Genomic DNA, 7,656 nt, shown 5'->3' on the forward strand with positions numbered 1-7,656 from the left:
TATTTTTTGAGTGGGATGAGTTAATTTAGTGTTTTGGCTGGAAATTTTTCTGTTTTATATTTGATTGGCAATGGTTGAGATTGCTTGCGCTAATGTTGTTATTAGGTCATTTAAATTGATTGTTGATCTAAAATTTCAATGGAAATTTTGTTGCTTTGTGTATCCCGCAAGCTGAACCGAGAGAGAAAGGTGGTTAGTGTTCAATTCAACGGACAACGATTTTATTTTCCTGTTATTAATCAAATGGTTGAGTCTGAGTTTGGAAGTTGGATTAGAAAGAAATTTCTAGTAGGACTGTTAAAAAAGATCAGTTTTAAAAAAATAACTATAACTAATTATATAAAAATAATTATAAAACTATAACCAATTTTAAAGTCATTATTTTAAATACTTTATTTTTATTCATTTTAAAAACAATAACATGTTATATCAAATTATAACTAATTATATAAAATTAATTATGATTATAGCTGTCATACTTACTTATAATATAATTATTTATTAATTATGATTATAGTCACCTAAATACTCAAATCTTGAGCATTCTTAATTTCTAGCACGAAGTGTGAGTAAACAATGGAAATCGTAGTGGCAGATGAGATGGAGTTTGTACAATTGAAGTGAGTACAACGAAGGCTGCAAAATTGGACTACGGCAAATAAGAGCTTCCGAGACTAAGTTCTAGAAAAAGGCTATACATGAATTTTTTTTTCACCAAAATTTACATAGAGGAGGAAATAGAGTGTTGATTCTCCTCTATCACTGCTTCTAAGAAAATAACATAAAACTAAAAATAAAAACTAAACAGAATAAAATAAAATTCAGATTTCATTCATTGATCTCTTTCCCTAAAAAGAGGACTACATTAGTATAGACTAATTGATGTCAACATCTTATTGTTTAAAATAAAAATTATAATACAAATATTCAACTTCATCTTATATAATTTTTTAGTCATTTAACTTCGAAAGTATATTTAGATCTTCTTAGGCCCATCCTAATATTGTCATCCCCTTCAAACTAAACCTTGCCCCCAAGGTCCTTGAAAAATTTAGAAAGTTGTTGTTGAGATTGCAACAAGGTGAAAAGGCAAATCAAATTTATACTCTACTAAAAAAAATTGATTTTTACGACGCACGATAAACAATAGTTCTTCCAAAACCGTTGTCAATTTTAAAGTGGTGTCATTTTTGTAAATATAAAAAACATTTCAACAACGGTTCTGCGAAAACGTCGTTGAAATCGCAAAACAATCACAATTTTCTTAAAAACCGTTGTCATTTTTGAGTATTTAAAGATGATTTTTATGAAAAATCATCTTTGAATGAGGCTAATTTTGATTTTTGTTCTAAAAAATTACATAATTTTTGGAGTTTGGTTCGGTTTTCGTATCTTATTACAAAAAAAATGGAATAAAACGAACAAATCGCATATTATAAGTATATTATTTTTCATTGTCATAATTAACAATAAGTACTAACTAATTTATTACTTTTCTTTTGCTTTTTGCTTTATAATGTATATTTTACTTTCATGTGTTAAAAAATAATGTAGTAATATTATTAAATATCAAGTGATGTATAAATTACTATTATGTTACATAAAGAGTTGGTAATAATATTTTATCTCAATTCTAAATAGAAGTGAAAATAATAATTTTTAACTAAAATATGTTAAACAAAATTTTATAAAAATAAAATTCATTTATAAATTAATATAGCACATATAAACATCTCTACTTTGATTTTATATTTGACTCAATGATTTTTATTTTATGTTTGATTTGGATGATTTTTTTGTCTAAAAGTCAAATCTAATGATTTTTTTTTTCTAAAAGTCAAATCAAACGGTATCATAAAACATTCCTACCTTGAGATGCTTCCTACTACGGAGAAGAGCGTGACGACCGCCACCAAGACACACGATTTTTGTTGCTACTATGGAAAAGAGCAAGTAATGATCATTGTAATTAAAAGTCTGGTAAACAGTGAACACATAGAAATCTCAAATATTGATTGAACAATGAATATGTAGTGTTTTCTTTGTCGGCGTTTTGCACTTTTAATGCGCCTTTAGCAATTTTCCTTATTGATGGATCTATACAGATTGAAGGAAATGTGTATGGATAAATCATCCCCTAATGCATATGATTAATGTAGATTTTCGGAAACGCAATTCCAGAACATTTTCTTTATATTCTGGATTGAAGTAATCCAGAAAACATAAGTCACGGAATGTCAAATCCATAATACATAAACATTGCTGAACCTTTTCAAAATTCGCAAATCCAAAAATAGTTTTTGGAATTAACAAAAACTAATTCTAGATTATGTGTAATGAATTCAGCATTTTGAAAAATAACAAAATACCAAAAAAAAAAAAAACAAACCATACTTCAAAACACGTAGAAAAGAACGACTTGTGATCTACAATGAAGGGAGAAGAAAAACCAAACAAGAACTTGTAAAATGGAAAGGGTAGCGTTGGAATGTTAGAATTTAGGAAGATACAAGAAGTAATTTATGGGATGTAGGAAGCAATTCCCTAAAACCAATAATAATAACCATATGATAAAGATAAATTTGATAATTATATATTTTTAGGGTTATCACAAAGCCAAATTCAAGACTCCTCTAGAGTGCGTCTGGATAGAGAATTTTAACTGATGAAAGTAATTTATCTGAAAATTTAAATTTCTTTAATCTAAAATTTATTGTTTGGATTTTTTTATGAAGAATTTAAAATTTTGGAATTTTAAAACAGAATTTTAAACAATTAAAAATGTGGAATTTTAATTTCCTTCTAAAAGGTGAGAAATTAAAATTCTCTTCTTGATAAAAGAACCTTCCAAAACGTTCGTGTGTTTCCTTTATAAGCTTCATCCTCTCTTTCACCTAAAAATTCTCAAAATCCCGTTCTCGAACTCGTGACTCTTCCCTCACACCGATGATCCTCTACTTCAAGAAACACTGTCTGAGCTCACGAAGCGTCGATCGGGTGTGGACACAGGGGGATACGTAGAATGCCACCCGACAGTCAGGAGAGCAGCCATCGTTGCCTATCACGCCGTAGAGGTGCTCGACGGCGCGGAGGGTCTGGGCCATGCCTTGTGCTGTTAACTGAATGTTGTGATCGGGTATAGTGGTATACGTCGTTATGTCCCAGTTCCCCTACGACTCCCCATGCCGTATCAATACTCTTCTCTTTAGAAGCACACCAACCATATATTCTCTTCTCTTTGCATTTATTTTCTTTTACCCTCACAATTTTAATTTATTTTTATCCAAACACAAAATTTTGAAAATAAAAGAATTTCACTTGAAGTATTTGAAATTCTTAGAATTTAAGGGTGTGTTTGGTTTACATTTTCATTTCCTGTTTTCATTTTCTGAAAATTGTTTTCATTTTCAAAATATTAGAATTCTGAAAATATGTTTAGTTTGACTTCTTGTTTTTTGCTTTCAAGAAATAAAAACACTGAAAATGTATTTTCAAAAGGAAATGTATTTTTATATTTGCTTAAAATTACATTCCTTGCCATCACATTTTCATTTTACCCAAAATGAGGTTCAGAATTTCAACTGAAAACAGGATTTTATTGTTTCCAGATTTTGGTTCGTTTGAGAAAATATTTTCACTGAAAATGTTTTCAAAAATCCAACTAAACGCATTTTCATCACCATTTTCTATTTCCAGTGAAAATGAAAACATAAAATAGCCAAATCAAACACCCCTTAAAATTTCTCAGAATTTTAAAATTTCTCATCCAAACACACTCAAGGAAAATGAGTTTGGTATCACTCAAACCAATGACACGATGGTGTATATAATTATAATTATAATTATTCTAATTAAATTTTATTAATAGTCTCTCTTATTTATTTTGAATGTGCATTTCATATATTTTTCTTACAATTAGCTAAAATATTTCCTTTTCAATCATCCTCATTTTATCTTTATTTATATACTTGATTTTTTAAGTGTCCATCTCTTTCACTCTTTTCTCTATAAACCTAAATTAAATTTCATTAGTTTTTCTTAAGAAATTGTAATTATAGTTACAATTACAAAATGGTTATATATCACAATTTAAATTATTCCATCCATTAATAGTTACTCTCAACGTTGACCAACAACACCACCCTCGTCGAAGCCTCATGCCTCTGCTACCACGACCAAGAAGGCGTCAGAATCATGACGGTCCATAACAACGTCCTCCAATCCATCACTAGCATGGCTTCGTCGATGTAGCCCACAATGACAACTTCGTCAATTACTGCACCCTTCGAACCAACCTCAAAGATAATGACTCCATCTTCAACACAACCTCCAAACACAGATAACCCTAAAGTCCCGATTTGGATGACGAGGATTACCACCATCACGAAGTTGTCAAATAGGTCCATGTTATCTGAAGCTCGTCGTGCCTATGCACGAACCCGGATCCTTCCTCCCAACACAACCAGGACGAGGACAAAGAAGAAGATGATTAGGAAGGGGAGGTAGAACATGAGGTGAACATCGTGGATAAGAAAGTGATTGATGTTAATAATGATAAGGACAAGGCCAAGGAGCATGCCACATTTCGCACCCGTCGACCTAGTTCCTGGAATCCACTTGAGGTTGCAATGAGGGGATCCTTAACAGCGGCAAGCTTGCCCACAATCAAAAGAACAAAACTTAACAAAGTTAGGATAACATTTCCGAGGATTTGTATTTGGGAGTCAATGGGTGAAGTCGGTGTCATCACATGCTTTAATATTGATAATGTGGAGGTGTAGATGTTTTTACCTCGACGGAACGACGATGAATAGTAAAGAGATGAGAAAGAACCCTTGTTGTTTCTTGAGTGAAGTGAAGAGGCCTAGCGCAACCATTGTTCCTGGTCACGGTAGTAGAGGCATATGAGGCTTTGACCAGGGTGTTGTTGTTGGTCAAAGTTGAGAGTACTATCAATGGATTGAAAAAACCACGAAACCAAAGGCAAAATCACCAAATAAGGCCCCTTTTAGAAATTTATTACCAAATAGGGTCCCTTTTGTAATTATTTACCTTGGGGGTCTGTTTTTTTTATTACAAAGTGGTACCCCGACAGGCGCATCCCGCGACACAGCGACACGTGGCACTGGATGACTGGAAGCGTTGCACACGAGGGCGCCCTGGTTCGCGCCCCTGACACGGGCGTCTCTGCTAGCGCCTAGGGACCTGGTGTGACTGCTAGCGCCCCTGTTGCAGGCGCCCCTGCTAGCGCAGGGCAGCTAAGCGCATCCAGCTCCATTAAAGGGCAGCTGGTCCGCCCCCACTCCCTCCTTCTCCCCCAAGCCCACCTGCTCCCCACTTGTTCCTCAGCTGGTCCCTGAGCCTTGTCCCCCCCTCCTAGCCACTCCATTGTTTGTTCCCCTTCCCCCAGCAGTATTCTTTGTGACTTGGAATGTTAATTTTTTGTATTGTTTCAAATTTATTTATTTTTTATAAATTGTTATATTTTATTATTTGTATGTTTTTTTTTTTTGCAGGTAGTCATTTTCTGTACAACAAAATTGTATTCACTCACAACAAGTTTATTTTCTTTATCCTTATATATTTTTGCTGTTAGTTTAATTTGTTTATCATTTTAGTTATTTTTTATTAATTATGTAACAAATTGTTTATTTTTTTTACGGTTGTTTAATTTTTAGAATATAATTTTAATTAAGATTGATAATAAATATTACTGTAATATTGTTATTGGGCGTATTTAAAAAAGAAAGGCATATTGAGTTTGATACAATATATCAATAGTTTAAAATTTAAATCAAACTCTAAATTATAATTAATAACTTTTAAAATAAAAATTTAAAATTAAGAAAAAAAATTCCTCAATGTGAAGAAATTATATATATATATATATATATATATATATATGTTTTCTTGTGTGTGTGTGTGTGTGTGTGTGTGTGTGTGTGTGTGTGTGTGTGTGTGTAGAGAAGCACCGCCCGACGAAATTATTCCTCTATTACAAGTTTCGAGTTTGTACCTGATAATGAAATTGGCGCAGTTGAAAGTAAATGGAGCATTAGTTAATGCTTTTATTGAAAGGTGGAGGCCAAAAACGTATACATTTCATTTGAAGTGTGGGGAGGCAACTATTACACTTCAAGATGTTTCTGTGCTACTTGGTATTCCTGTGGATGGAAGACCTTTAATTGGAAATACAAATATTGACTGGTTTGAGTTGTGTCATGAATTATTGGGTGTCATGCCTGACGATGCTGCAGTTGATGGGAACTCACTTTTATTGAGTTGGCTGACTTCTCATTTTGCAAATATTCATGATTTTACAGGTAACCAAGAAGGGCTTGAAAGATTTGCTCGTGCTTGGATCTTACGATTCATAGGAGGGGTAATGTTTGTTGACAAAAGCAGCAAAAGGGTGCCAATGAGATATTTGCAATTTTTGAGAGACCTTAGAGAGTGCAGCAGTTATGCATGGGGAGCTGCTGTTTTGGGTAACCTTTATAGAGAAATGTGCATTGCAACAGACTATAATGCTAAATCAATAGGCGGTTTCACTCTCTTGATTCAATTATGGGCATGAGAACGATGCCCAACGTTAGCCCCGTCAGTTATTCCTCCACAACAACAAAACGCGCCACTTGCTTACAGGTATACTTTCCTTTACTATTTTGAATTGATAATTAATAAACGTGTTTGGTTGATGTTAATCATTATTCTATGTAACATTTTATTTTGTTATTTAATTTTTTGTGAAGATGGTTAGGAGGTGAATTGCATCACATAGGCAATGATAATTTACTTGAGTTTCGTCGTAAATTAGATGTCATGAAATGCGACGAGGTAACAATTTTGACGTTTGTTTATTAAATAATGTTGTAATTCTTAATAATTTATTAAATTTAATTTTTATATGCAATTTTTCTGGGTCCCTTATTCTGAACATGTGGAAATGAATTTGAGTCAAGTTTATTTTTTTGGGTCTGTATTATGGACATGTATCATACCACTTATTTGTTTTCAAAAAGCGAAATGGCACCAGCCGGATAGAGTCATGAGACAATTTGGAATGCAACAACCTATTCCGGGCCCAGTAATGCAACCCAACAACATACATGACTTGACATTAAAGGGAAAGGAAGGAAAAAATTGGATGCGACTAATGCAACCCGCGCTTAATGAATGGAATAGTCACTATGAAAGGAGAGTAGAGCAAATGCCGCCACAAACAGGGACCCTTAGTCTGAACTCTAAATATATGAGGTGGTACAGGCGTAAAACAAAAGTTTATGTCGACCCAAAACATGCAAGAAGAGGACTATTGATATACATTGTTCATTATAATTTAGAAAAGAATGTTGCGCTTATTGAAGATTATTTTAATAATTATTCCTTTATTTTTTATGCAGGGTGAAATCGCCGAAACACTACATTTTATGGTGTCGCCTGTTGGGAGAAAGATTTGTACTTTTGATGATTTACTACCATGTATCGAGAAGATCACTCTTTTGTCTGACGAAGAGGATAAGATACTTGAGGCACATGAAGATGCTCCCCCTTCTCAGCCACAATTTGAACATCAACAGTTTAATATACTACAACAAAGTGTGGAGACTCGAGGCTTAGCGCGACGCCCTAATTTTTACTTGTAATCATCAATAA

This window comes from Glycine max, chromosome 2, assembly GCF_000004515.6.
Source record: "Glycine max cultivar Williams 82 chromosome 2, Glycine_max_v4.0, whole genome shotgun sequence".
NCBI classification, from domain to species: Eukaryota; Viridiplantae; Streptophyta; class Magnoliopsida; order Fabales; family Fabaceae; genus Glycine; species Glycine max.